This window comes from Taudactylus pleione, unplaced genomic scaffold (genome assembly GCF_031769625.1).
Source record: "Taudactylus pleione unplaced genomic scaffold, aTauple2 ptg000212l, whole genome shotgun sequence".
Lineage (NCBI taxonomy): Eukaryota > Metazoa > Chordata > Amphibia > Anura > Myobatrachidae > Taudactylus > Taudactylus pleione.
Window position 1 is genome coordinate 3,047,754 of NW_028284614.1, and position 15,044 is coordinate 3,062,797.

Below are 15,044 nucleotides of genomic sequence, written 5' to 3' on the forward strand. Positions count from 1 at the left end.
TTATCGTTCAGTCGTCCACTTTATCGTCCATTTTTAACACAAAAAAGATGAACGATGACGACGACGCGCGTTCCCGCGGGTCGTTCGTCATCCTCGTTCATCGGGCTGACATGCAGGCCAACCTGACGACCTCGTCAGGTTGCTGCATGTCAGGGAATGGGTGAGAGAGCCCGGCGCTGAACGATATCGCTAATGATATCGTTCAGCGGCTGTGCTCAATGTCATGAACGACATTGAGCACAGCCTGCCGGGGACACACTAGACGATATCGCTCAGGGAGCATATCGTCTAGTGTGTATGCACCTTTAGTGCACTGCCCTGAGCCCTGCAGTAGTTGTACGACTCAGAGCTGACAGCTCCGCCCCCTACACTGCTGATCTGACACAGTGCACAGAAGTATAATCAGGTCGGATCAGCAGTGTAGGGGGCAGAGCTGCCATTCACTAGCTCCCACTGGCAGAGAGGCTGGGGGAGGTGGGTGTCTCGATTCACCAAACACTGAGTGACTCCAATCATTCACTCATCTGAATGATTCGAGTCAGTGTGTTGAGACACTCACTCACTAGCCATCTCTAGTGCAAGCTCCTGTGTACTCCTGTGCTGTCTGCTGTGTGTGTGTTGGGCAAGGCAGATTGCTGCAGTGTGGAAGGCTGTGCTGGGATCACGTGTTTGATCCCAGCATGGGGCAGGCAGGGGGGATGTGTCCTCTGCGGGACACATCCGTTGCCGGCGCTGGGACAGTAATGTCCCTAGCGTCGGTGCAGATAGCGTGGGCACCAGTGCCGGCGGTACTTTGGCGCCGGGAGAAGCTTGGCTCCGGGCGCAAGCTCAGCGGAGCTTGGTGCCCGGCAGCCAAGAAGCGGCGGGTAGCCGGCGCTGGGAGAGAGTACCTGCTCCCAGCACCGGTCAGGCATTGGGCGCGGTGTACTGTGCGGTGGGCGTTTGGCTCTGGCCGCGAGCCAAACCTGGCTCGCGGGCCAGCAGCCAATCAGAGGCGGACGCGACGAGCCAATCGCGGCTCGCCGCGTCATAGCCCCGCCCACTCACTCCGTCTTGTATTAGACGGCGCCGAGCGGGAAAAGTCAGTTCGGCGGCGGAGAGGGAGGAGAGTAGACCTCCCGAAGAGCGGAAGATCGGCGCGGCAACAGGGGCGGCGGCCGCGGAAGAGGCCAGAAGACGCCGCTGTCAAGAAAGAAGAAGAAGACAGGCGGCGCCGGCTGGAAGAAAGGAAGAAGAGGCGGCTGAGGACCGGAGAGGACTGCGGGGGTGGGAAGTGAAAGAGCGTCACGAAGTTCCCCCCGCAGCCTCTTCCAACGTAGCAGGTAGGCCCTGCGTGAGGCCCACCATATACCCCCCTCCCTAGACCGCCGGGGTTGTCGGGCGCTAGGCCCGTGGAGCATTGTCGGGCACTAGGCCCGTGGGCAATTAGTCGGGCACAAGGCCCGGGGCACTATAGCGGGCATTAGGCCCCAAAAAGGATCCCCTCTTAATTAGGTATAAGTGGCCTGGGTACTAGGCCCAGGTCACTACCCAATAAAGTAGGCGGGCACCAGGCCCGTGGCCATAAATCAGGCATAGGCCTGTACCCATTCAGGAGGGCACTAGGCCCTATATATGAGCCCCACAGATAGGCAGGCAAATAGGCCTGAGCCCCATAATAAGTGATCTGGCCATTAGGCCCAGACCACTACCTACCACCGTTTGGCAGGCACCTAGGCCTGAGCCGCATGTAAGACCCTGGGCGTTAGGTCCAGGGCCCTGAGCCCATTAGGTATCCCCCGCATAGATGATTAGAGGTGTGAGCAGTGGTGGAGAGCTGTACGGCTTCCACCCATGAGGTAGTGGTTTCCCCAGTCACCGAGAAGAGGAGCTGGCCAGCTCTGGATAGGTAGCAGACATTTAAAGGGACAGCACCGTGTTTTGCTCTTGTATATTTAGTCTGTGGCTGGTGTTCCATGCAGGGCAAAAGTTTAGTTGTTGTTATATCTGTCGCACTACACACACTGTAGGTTGAGGGTGATGCCATTTTAGTATGTGTAGTTGCTTGACATAGGTTTAGGCCCTGCACGGCTGTGTTGTGTATCTCCTTACAGGGACCTGTAGGCGAGTGAGCGGACGAAGAGCAAGAGTGGACACGGTGAGGAATATCTGTGTGTACTGTCTCTCCCTGTTTGTCACTATCTATCTCTCCTTCCTTCTGGGCGGACGGTGAACCTTGCAACCTGGTGCAAGGACGGATCTTCACTTGGTGCGTGAGTACCGATAGGTGAAAATTCGGGATCTGAGGCCAAAAGTGCCCATGATGATCTTCACTTAAAACCTGAATTTATCCCCCGGTTCGGTAGGGCGCGTAGGTCATCGTGTCCGTGTTCTATTTGGAGGTTCCAGGACCGTCTGCTCAACACACGGCCTGAAGGTGAGAGGATGCGACGCAAGGTAAGTAACAGACGTACACCTGCACGGCAGCAGGCATTGCACCACACCCGCCCCTCACAGCAGACTCAGAGAAGCCAGACGCTGAAGAGGGGGCGGGCCGCAGATGGCATGTAGGCGGAGCCCTCAGTGGTGACTGATGGGCTCCGCAAGGGCTTATGGGAGGAGCTGCTGCTGCTGGGCATGCGCAGCAGCTCCCTCGGCGGCCATTTTGTTTATTTACTTTAGTGAGCTGCCCATCGGAGCCAAGCTCCGAACGCGCCAGCCCGGCCACTGCCAGTTCAGCAGGGGTGAGTAAAGGAAGGGCAGCGGCCACTAAAGGCAACACAAGGGCCGCCCCAGCGGGAACTGGCCCTGTGTCCCGGCGGCCCAATCCGCCCCTGCATGGAACTCTCTGTGGTGACTCATAATGGGTTCAGTACGGGAGGTGAGAATGCCAATGCCGGGATACCGACATTGGTGTAATTAATTATTTCCTTATTTATTTATTATCATTTTCTTATAATTTATTAACACACATAGGCCCTCATTCAGAGCCGTACGCTCTGAGCAGAGCGCATGCTCTGAATGAGGGCCGCCCTCCATGAAAATGGAGCGTCCTCCTGGACGCTCGTATAGCTGTGGGTCACCACCCACAGGCTATACGAGCGTGCAGTTTCATAGCCGCGATGGTCTTGACCATCGCGACCATCGAAACTGCGAGCCAGAGCCTGCGGTTGAGGTTTTCAACCGCAAGCTCCGGAGTGATTTTGGCTCTATCAGAGCCAAAATCACTCCCACTGACATCACTAGTGATGTCAGTGGGCCGGCTTCTGACGGGAGGCGTTCCCGTGGGAACGCCCCTGTCAGGGAGGCACGCCCCCGGCATGCCCACCAAAGGGGGCGTGCTGTCAATCAACATCGACAGCACGCCCCCTTTGATCAGACACAACGAGCGAAGGACTTTCCTTCGCTCGTCGCGTCTGGCGCATGCGCACGACGGAGCTCCCTCCGTCGTGCGCATGCTCAGTGCAGAACATCGACCCACTTGCGAGTGGACAGCCGCTCGCGAGTGGGTCTGAATCAGGGCCATATTCCGCTGTACTTTACAGAGTGGAGCTTGCAAGCTATATTCCCTATCACATGTGCACACATATACGCTAGGGTTCATTTTGCCAGAAAACAATTCATCTACCATTATGTGTTTGGATAGTGGGAGGAAACCAATGCAAACAAGGGGAGAATATACAAAGTCAGCCAGTTAGGGCAGTGGTGGGAATCAGACCCAAGACCTCAGTGATCTACTTAGCGAGTTACTTGAGCATTTTAATCGTGCGGGTGTTTTAACTTTACATATGCTGGTAAGCGGCATGTTTAAAGTAGGGGTGACGGGTTCGGATTTCTGAAATCCGAACCCCCCCGAGCCCCCCCGATCCGAGGCCGATCCGAGTCAGGCTCGACTTTTCCCGCCTGACTCGTATCTGAAATCGAGGCAAAACGTCATCATCCCGCCTTTCGGGTCTCGCGGGTTTTGGATCCTATATAAGGTACCCGCGTCGGCGCCATTTTCTCACTCGGCTGTGGACAGTGAAGAGGGAGGGTGGGAGTTAGGGCTGGCTGGGCTGTGTAGTGTAGTGTTGTAGTGTAGCGTAGTGTAGTGCAGTGTAGTGTTGTGCTGTGCTGCGCTGTGCTGCTGTTGTCCATAGGGGCTGTGTCCACTACTTCAAAGTCCATAGGGGCTGGCTGGACTGTGTTGTGCAGTCAGTTGTCCATAGGGGCTGTGTCCACTCCAAAGTCCTGTGCAGTGTACCAGTCTTAAAGGGGTGCTGTAGTGTTGTCCAGGGGGTGCTCTGTCCGTCAGGGGTGCTCCCCCCAAGTGCTAAAAAAAAAATATTTTTTCTGTGTTTGTGAATTGTGTGCACTGTGGCTGCACGTGAATCAAAAAAGGAGCAGCGCCAAGCGTGCGCCTGTGTCCCATAAGTAAAAGGCCGGCTGGCTTGTCCGTTAAAGGGTGCTGTAACCCCCAAAGGGCACTCCAAACAAAATAAAAAATATATTTTTTTGTGTTTGTGAATTGTGTGCGCAGTAGCCGCATGTGCATCAACAAAGTAGTGCCAAGCGTGCGCCTGTGTCCCATAAATAAAGGGCCGGCTGCATTGACCGCTAAAGGGTGCTGTAACCCCCAAAGGGCACTCCAAACAAAATAAAAAAAAATATTTTTTGGGGTTTGTGAATTGTGTGCGCAGTAGCCGCACGTGCATCAACAAAGTAGTGGCAAGCGTGTGCCTGTGTCCCATAAATAAAGGGCCAGCTGGATTGACTGCTAAAGGGTGCTGTAACCTCCAAAGGGCACTCCAAACAAAATAAAAATATATATTTTTTTGTGTTTGTGAATTGTGTGCGCAGTAGCCGCACATGCATCAACAAAGTAGTGCCAAGCGTGCGCCTGTGTCATAAGTAAAGGGCCTGACCGTTAAAGGGTGCTGTAACCCCCAAAGTGCACTCCAAACAAAATAAAAAAATATTTTCTGTGTTTGTGAATTCTGTGCGCAGTAGCCGCACGTGCATCAACAAAGTAGTGCCAAGAGTGCGTCTGTGTCCCATAAATAAAGGGCCAGCTGGATTAACCGTTAAAGGGTGCTGTAACCCCCAAAGGGCACTCCAAACAAAATAAAAAAATATATTTTTTTGTGTTTGTGAATTGTGTGCGCAGTAGCCGCACGTGCATCAACAAAGTAGTGCCAAGCGTGCGCCTGTGTCCCATAAATAAAGGGCCGGCTGGATTGACTGCTAAAGGGTGCTGTAACCCCCAAAGGGCACTCCAAACAAAATAAAAAAAAAAAATTCTGTGTTTGTGAATTGTGTGCACTGTGGCTGCACGTGTATCAACGAAGGAGCAGCGCCAAGCGTGCGCCTGTGTCCCATAAGTAAAAGACCGGCTGGATTGACCACTAAAGGGTGCTGTAACCCCCAAAGGGCACTCCAAACAAAATAAAAAAATATATTTTTTTGTGTTTGTGAATTGTGTGCGCAGTAGCCGCACATGCATCAACAAAGTAGTGCCAAGAGTGCGCCTGTGTCCCATAAATAAAGGGCCGGCTGGATTGACTGCTAAAGGGTGCTGTAACCCCAAAAGGGCACTCCAAACAAAATAAGAAAATATATTTTTTTGTGTTTGTGAATTGTGTGCGCAGTAGCCGCACATGCATCAACAAAGTAGTGCCAAGCATGCGCCTGTGTCATAAGTAAAGGGCCGGCTGGCTTGACCTTTAAAGGGTGCTGTAACCCCCAAAGTACACTCAAATAAAAAAATATTTTCTGTTTGTGAATTGTGTGCGCAGTAGCCGCACATGCATCAACAAAGTAGTGCCAAGCATGCGCCTGTGTCATAAGTAAAGGGCCGGCTGGCTTGACCTTTAAAGTGCCAAGCATGCGCCTGTGTCATAAGTAAAGGGCCGGCTGGATTGACCGCTAAAGGGTGCTGTAACCTCCAAAGGGCACTCCAAACAAAATAAAAATATATATTTTTTGGTGTTTGTGAATTGTGTGCGCAGTAGCCGCATGTGCATCAACAATGTAGTGCCAAGCGTGCGCCTGTGTCATATGTAAAGGGCCAGCTGGCTTGACCGTTATAGGGTGCTGTAACCCCCAAAGTACACTCCAAGCAAAATAAAAAAATATTTTCTGTGTTTGTGAATTGTGTGCGCAGTAGCCGCACGTGCATCAACAAAGTAGTGGCAAGCGTGCGCCTGTGTCCCATAAATAAAGGGCCAGCTGGATTGACCGCTAAAGGGTGCTGTAACCCCCAAAGGGCACTCCAAACAAAATAAAAAAAAATATTTTTTTGTGTTTGTGAATTGTGTGCGCAGTAGCCGCACTTGCATCAACAAAGTAGTGCCAAGCGTGCGCCTGTGTCATAAGTAAAGCGCCGGCTGGCTTGACCATTAAAGGGTGCTGTAACCCCCAAAGTACACTCCAAACAAAATAAAAAAATATTTTCTGTGTTTGTGAATTCTGTGCGCAGTAGCCGCACGTGCATCAACAAAGTAGTGCCAAGAGTGCGCCTGTGTCCCATAAATAAAGGGCCAGCTGGATTGACTGCTAAAGGGTGCTGTAACCCCAAAAGGGCACTCCAAACAAAATAAGAAAATATATTTTTTTGTGTTTGTGAATTGTGTGCGCAGTAGCCGCACATGCATCAACAAAGTAGTGCCAAGCATGCGCCTGAGTCATAAGTAAAGGGCCGGCTGGCTTGACCTTTAAAGTGCCAAGCATGCGCTTGTGTCATAAGTAAAGGGCCGGCTGGATTGACCGCTAAAGGGTGCTGTAACCTCCAAAGTACACTCCAAGCAAAATAAAAAAATATTTTCTGTGTTTGTGAATTGTGTGCGCAGTAGCCGCACGTGCATCAACAAAGTAGTGGCAAGCGTGCGCCTGTGTCCCATAAATAAAGGGCCAGCTGGATTGACCGCTAAAGGGTGCTGTAACCCCCAAAGGGCACTCCAAACAAAATAAAAAAAAATATTTTTTTGTGTTTGTGAATTGTGTGCGCAGTAGCCGCACTTGCATCAACAAAGTAGTGCCAAGCGTGCGCCTGTGTCATAAGTAAAGCGCCGGCTGGCTTGACCATTAAAGGGTGCTGTAACCCCCAAAGTACACTCCAAACAAAATAAAAAAATATTTTCTGTGTTTGTGAATTCTGTGCGCAGTAGCCGCACGTGCATCAACAAAGTAGTGCCAAGAGTGCGCCTGTGTCCCATAAATAAAGGGCCAGCTGGATTGACTGCTAAAGGGTGCTGTAACCCCAAAAGGGCACTCCAAACAAAATAAGAAAATATATTTTTTTGTGTTTGTGAATTGTGTGCGCAGTAGCCGCACATGCATCAACAAAGTAGTGCCAAGCATGCGCCTGAGTCATAAGTAAAGGGCCGGCTGGCTTGACCTTTAAAGTGCCAAGCATGCGCTTGTGTCATAAGTAAAGGGCCGGCTGGATTGACCGCTAAAGGGTGCTGTAACCTCCAAATGGCACTCCAAACAAAATAAAAATATATATTTTTTGGTGTTTGTGAATTGTGTGCGCAGTAGCCGCATGTGCATCAACAATGTAGTGCCAAGCGTGCGCCTGTGTCATATGTAAAGGGCCAGCTGGCTTGACCGTTAAAGGGTGCTGTAACCCCCAAAGTACACTCCAAACAAAATAAAAAAATATTTTCTGTGTTTGTGAATTCTGTGCGCAGTAGCCGTACGTGCATCAACAAAGTAGTGCCAAGAGTGCGCCTGTGTCCCATAAATAAAGGGCCGGCTGGATTGACTGCTAAAGGGTGCTGTAACCCCAAAAGGGCACTCCAAACAAAATAAGAAAATATATTTTTTTGTGTTTGTGAATTGTGTGCGCAGTAGCCGCACATGCATCAACAAAGTAGTGCCAAGCATGCGCCTGAGTCATAAGTAAAGGGCCGGCTGGCTTGACCTTTAAAGTGCCAAGCATGCGCCTGTGTCATAAGTAAAGGGCCGGCTGGCTTGACCTTTAAAGGGTGCTGTAACCCCCAAAGTACACTCCAAACAAAATAAAAAAATATTTTCTGTTTGTGAATTGTGTGCGCAGTAGCCGCACATGCATCAACAAAGTAGTGCCAAGCATGCGCCTGTGTCATAAGTAAAGGGCCGGCTGGCTTGACCTTTAAAGTGCCAAGCATGCGCCTGTGTCATAAGTAAAGGGCCGGCTGGATTGACCGCTAAAGGGTGCTGTAACCTCCAAAGGGCACTCCAAACAAAATAAAAATATATATTTTTTGGTGTTTGTGAATTGTGTGCGCAGTAGCCGCATGTGCATCAACAATGTAGTGCCAAGCGTGCGCCTGTGTCCCATAAATAAAGGGCCGGCTGGATTGACCGCTAAAGGGTGCTGTAACCCCCAAAGGGCACTCCAAACAAATTAAAAAATTTTTTTTTTGTGTTTGTGAATTGTGTGCGCAGTAGCCGCACGTGCATCAACAAAGTAGTGCCAAGCATGTGCCTGTGTCCCATAAATAAAGGGCCGGCTGGTTTGACCGCTAAAGGGTGCTATAACCCCCAAAGGGCACTCCAAACAAAATAAAAATTTTATTTCTGTGTTTGTGAATTGTGTGCACTGTGGCTGCACGTGCATCAACAAAGGAGTAGCGCCAAGCGTGCGCCTGTGTCCCATAAGTAAAGGGCCAGCTGGCTCATTTCTTAAAAGGTGGTGTAACCCACAAAGTGCACTAGTCTCCAACAAAAATAAAAAATTATTTTCTGTGTTTGTGTGCGCCTTAGCCGCACGTATGTATCAATATAACATAAATGGAGGACCAAACTTTCTCCGATAAAAATAAAATAGGGAAAGATCAAGAACCACTTCCTCCTAGTGCTGAAGCTGCTGCCACTAGTCATGACATAGACGATAACATGCCATCAACGTCGTCTGCCAAGGCCGATGCCCAATGTCATAGTAGAGGGCACATACAATCTCAAATGACAAAGTTCAGGAAAATGACCTTGAAAAAAACATTTAAATCATCTGAAGAGAAACGTAAACTTGCCAATATGCCATTTACGATACGGAGTGGCAAGGAATGGCTAAGGTCTTTCCCTATGTTCATGACTAGTGGTTCAGCTTCACATGACGATGGAAGCCCTCCTCCCACTAAAAAAATCAAACGAGTTAAGCTGGCAAAAGCACAGCGAAGAACTGTGCGTTCTAAGAAGATATCACAAATCCCCAAGGAGAGTCCAAGTGTGGTGGTGGTTGTGATGCCTGACCTTCCCAGCACTGGACGGGAAGAGGTGGCTCTTCCACCATTTGCAAGCCCCCTGCAAGTGCTGAAAGGAGCACACACAGTCCACTTGCTGATATGCAAATTGAAGATTTCACTGTTGAAGTACAACAGGATGAGGATACTGGTGTAGCTGGCGCTGTGGAGGAAGTTGGCGAGGAGGATTCTGATGGTGATGTGGTTTGTTTAAATCAGGCTCCGGGGGAGACAGTTGTTGTCTGTGGGATGAAAAAGCCCATCACGGTCATGCCTGGGCAGAAGACCAAACATTCCACCTCTTTGGTCTGGCAATATTTCTATCCAAATCCGGACAACAACTGTCTTGCCATATGTACCATATGTAAAGGTGAAATAAGTAGGGGTAGGGACGTTAACCACCTAGGAACATCCTCCCTTATACGGCACCTGCAGCGCGTTCATAAAAGTTACTGTCAAGTTCAGAAACTTTGGCTAAGACCGTAAGCAGTCCAGGGACACCTAAATCCCGTTGTCCTGTTGTATCCAAGCGCCTGCAAACCACACCGTCAACTCCCTCCTTGTCAATTTCCTCCTTATTCAGGATCGGATGTAGTCCTGCTGGCCATGTCACTGGCATGACTGACTCTCCGATCCGGGATTCCTCCGGAGGATCCTGCATTGCTACGCCTCCTGCTGCCGCTGCTGCTGTTGCTGCTGCTGGGAGTCGTTCATCATCCCAGAGAGGAAGTAGGAACACTACTACTTTTACTAAACAATTGACCCTCCAACAGTCCTTTAAGTACGACAGCAGTCATCCTGAAGCAAAACGTATAACTGAGGCCTTGTCTGCTATGTTGGTGTTAGACGTGCGTCCCATTAGTGCAGTGGGATTTAGACAATTGATGGAGGTAGTGTGTCCCTGGTTCCAAATCCCATCTAGATTCCACTTCACTAGGCAGGCGATACCGAGACTGTACAGAAACGTCAGAAAAAGTGTCCTCGGTGTTCTGAAAAATGCCGTTGTACCCAATGTCCACTTAACCATGGACATGTGGACAAGTGGAACAGGGCAGACTAAGGACTATATGACTGTGACAGCCCACTGGGTAGATGTATCACCTTACGCAGCAACAGCAGCAGCGTCACCAGTAGCAGCATCTCAGAAACGCCAGCTCGTTCCAAGGCAGGCTATGCTGTGTATCACCGGTTTCAGTAAGAGGCACACCGCCGACAACCTCTTAGAGAAACTGAGGGAAATCATCGCCCAGTGGCTTACCCCACTTAGACTCTCCTGGGGATTTGTGATATCTGACAACGCCACCAATATTGTGCGGGCATTACATCTGGGCAAATTCCAGCACGTCCCATCTTTTGCTCACACAATAAACTTGGTGGTGCAGAATTTTCTGAAAAGCGACAGGGACGTGCAGGAGACGCTTTGGGTGGCCCGAAAAATTTCTGCCCACTTTCGCCATTCAGCGACTGTGTGCCGAAGACTGGAGCACCAGCAAACACTCTTGAACCTGCCCCACCATCACCTGAAGCAAGAGGTTGTGACGCGGTGGAACTCAACCCTCTATATGCTTCAGAGGATGGAGGAGCAGCAAAAGGCCATTCAAGCCTATACATCCACCTATGACATAGGCAAAGGAGGGGGTATGCACCTGACTCAAGCACAGTGGAGAATGATTTCCATATTGTGCAAGGTTCTCCAGCCCTTCGAACTTGCCACACGTGAAGTCAGTTCAGACACTGCCAGCTTGAGTCAGGTCATTCCCCTCATCAGGCTTTTGCAGAAGCAGCTGGAGAAAGTGAAGGAGGAGCTAAGACAGAGCGATTCCGCTCGGCATGTGGGACTTGTGGATGAAGCCCTTCTTTCGCTTTGCCAGGATTCCAGGGTGGTCAATCTGTTGAAATCAGACCACTACATTTTGGCCACCGTGCTCGATCCTAGGTTTAAAGCCTATGTGGTGTCTCTCTTTCCGGCCGACACAAGCCTGCAGAGGTGCAAAGACCTGCTGGTGAAAACACTGTCAGCTGAAGCGGAACATGACACGTCAACAGCTCCTTCTTCATTTTCTTCCGCAACTGGGGCTGCCAGGAAAAAACTTAGGTATCCTAAGCAAACCGCTGGTGGTGATGCAGGGCAGGCAGGACCAAGTTTGGACATCTGGTCCGGACTGAAGGACCTGGCAACAATTTCTGACATGTCTACTGTCACTGCATATGATACTGTCACCATTGACAGAATGGTGGAGGATTACATCGGTGACAGCATCCAAGTAGGCATGTCAGACAGTCCATACCTGTACTGGCAGGAAAAAGAGGCAATTTGGAGGCCCCTGTACAAACTGGCTCTATTTTACCTGAGTTGCCCCCCCTCCAGTGTGTACTCCGAAAGAGTGTTTAGTGCAGCCGGGAACCTTGTCAGCAAAAGGCGTAGGAGGTTGCTTCCACAAAATGTGGAGAAGATGTTCATAAAAATGAATTATCAACTCTTCCAGGGAGACCAGCCTCCAGAACGTACAGAGGGACCTGTGGTGGTGGATTCCAGCGGGGACGAGTTAATACTCTGTGAGGATGAGGATGTACACAACACTGAAGAGGGTGAGGAATCGGTGGATGAGGATGAGGACGACATCTTGCCTCCGTAGAATCAGTTTGTGCAGGGACAGATTAATTGCCAGCTTGTTTTGTGGGGGCCCAAACGAACCAATCATTTCAGCCACAGTCGTGTGGCAGACCCTGGCGCTGCAATGATTGGTTTGTTAAAGTGTGCATGTCCTGTTTATACAACCATAAGGGTGGGTGGGAGGGCCCAAGGACAATTCCATCTTGCACCTCTTTTTTTTCTTTGAATTATGTACTGTTTGGGGCCTAGTTTTTCAAACTGCCATCCTGTCTGCCACTGCAGTATCACTCCTAGATGGGCCACGTGTTTGTGCCGCCCACTTGTGTCGCTTAGCATAGTCATCCATCTACCTCGGTGCAACCTTTTGGACATAAAAACACTATTGTGAGGTGTGAGGTGTTCAGAATAAACTGGAAATGAGTGGAAATTAAGGTTTTTGAGGTTAATAATAGCATAGGAGCAGGAAAATCAACACATTCTGTGATTTTAGCTGTTTTTATGCTTTTTAAAAAAAAAAATACAGATCCAAAACACAGAACCCAAAACACAGAAGGGTGGTTTTGGCAAAACCAATCCAGATCCAAAACACGAAGAAAGATCCAGATCCAAAACCAAAACACAAAACACGAAAAGTGACCGGTGCACACCCCTAGTTTAAAGTTATAAGTTAAAATGCTAGAATGTAGCATTATACCGCTGTGTACGTCACGGGACTGGCATTCTCATGGTGACATACTCACTGTGGACATACTTGGCCTGATTCAGAAGTGGATGCTGGCACTGCCATGGCAGCGTCTTTTTGGCGGTCGCCTGTCAGCAACTTTATGTAAATGTCACTACAAAGCCCATACGGGCGCAGGAATGTGCAAGGACTGAGACGCCCGATGTCAGCATCCGTACCACGCTGTTATACCATCTGCTGCAGCTGTACCATCACTCGCACCATAGACGCTGTCACCGTCACTCGCAACATAGATGCTGTCACCGTCACTCGCACCATAGATGCTGTCGCCATCACTCACACCTTAGATGCTGTCACCGTCACTCGCACCATAGATGCTGTCGCCATCACTCACACCATAGATGCTGTCACCGTCACTCACACCTTAGATGCTGTCACCGTCACTTGCACCATAGATGCTGTCACCGTCACTCGCACCATAGATGCTGTCACCGTCACTCGCACCGTAGATGCTGTCACCGTCACTCACACCTTAGATGCTGTCACCGTCACTCGCACCATAGATGCTGTCACCGTCACTCGCACCATAGATGCTGTCACCGTCACTCGCACCATAGATGCTGTCACCGTCACTCGCATCGTAGATGCTGTCACCATCACTCGCACCATAGATGCTGTCACCATCACTCGCACGGTCGCACCGTAGATGCTGTCACCGTCACTCGCACCATAGATGCTGTCACTGTCACACGCACCATAGATGCTGTCACCGTCACTCGCACCATAGAGGCTGTCACCGTCACTCGCACCATAGATGCTGTCACCGTCACTCGCACCATAGATGCTGTCACCGTCACTCACACCATAAATTCTGTCACTTTCACTCGCACCATAGATTCTGTCACCATCACTCGTACTGTTGATGCTGTCACCGTCACTCGCACCATAGATGCTGTCACCGTCACTCGCACCGTAGATGCTGTCACCGTCACTCGCACCATAGATGCTGTCACCGTCACTCACACCTTAGATGCTGTCACCGTCACTCGCACCATAGATGCTGTCACCGTCACTCGCACCATAGATGCTGTCACCGTCACTCGCACCGTAGATGCTGTCACCATCACTCACACCATAGATGCTGTCACCATCACTCGCACGGTCGCACCGTAGATGCTGTCACCGTCACTCGCACCATAGATGCTGTCACCGTCACACGCACCATAGATGCTGTCACCGTCACTCGCACCATAGATGCTGTCACCGTCACTCACACCATAGAGGCTGTCACCGTCACTCGCACCATAGATGCTGTCACCGTCACTCGCACAATAGATGCTGTCACCGTCACTCACACCATAAATTCTGTCACTTTCACTCGCACCATAGATTCTGTCACCATCACTCGTACTGTTGATGCTGTCACCGTCACTCGCACCATAGATGCTGTCACCGTCACTCACACCATAGATGCTGTCACCATCACTCGCACCATAGATGCTGTCACTTTCACTCGCACCATAGATGCTGTCACCATCACTCGCACCATAAATTCTGTCACCATCACTCGCACCATAAATTCTGTCACCATCACTCACACCATAGATGCCGTCACCATCACTCACACCATAGATGCCGTCACCATCACTCACACCTTAGATGCTGTCACCGTCACTCGCACCATAGATGCTGTCGCCATCACTCACACCATAGATGCTGTCACCGTCACTCACACCTTAGATGCTGTCACCGTCACTCGCACCATAGATGCTGTCACCGTCACTCGCACCATAGATGCTGTCACCGTCACTCGCACCGTAGATGCTGTCACCGTCACTCACACCTTAGATGCTGTCACCGTCACTCGCACCATAGATGCTGTCACCGTCACTCGCACCATAGATGCTGTCACCGTCACTCGCACCATAGATGCTGTCACCGTCACTCGCATCGTAGATGCTGTCACCATCACTCGCACCATAGATGCTGTCACCATCACTCGCACGGTCGCACCGTAGATGCTGTCACCGTCACTCGCACCATAGATGCTGTCACTGTCACACGCACCATAGATGCTGTCACCGTCACTCGCACCATAGAGGCTGTCACCGTCACTCGCACCATAGATGCTGTCACCGTCACTCACACCATAAATTCTGTCACTTTCACTCGCACCATAGATTCTGTCACCATCACTCGTACTGTTGATGCTGTCACCGTCACTCGCACCATAGATGCTGTCACCGTCACTCGCACCATAGATGCTGTCACCGTCACTCGCACCGTAGATGCTGTCACCGTCACTCACACCTTAGATGCTGTCACCGTCACTCGCACCATAGATGCTGTCACCGTCACTCGCACCATAGATGCTGTCACCGTCACTCGCACCGTAGATGCTGTCACCATCACTCACACCATAGATGCTGTCACCATCACTCGCACGGTCGCACCGTAGATGCTGTCACCGTCACTCGCACCATAGATGCTGTCACCGTCACTCGCACCATAGATGCTGTCACCGTCACTCACACCATAGAGGCTGTCACCGTCACTCGCACCATAG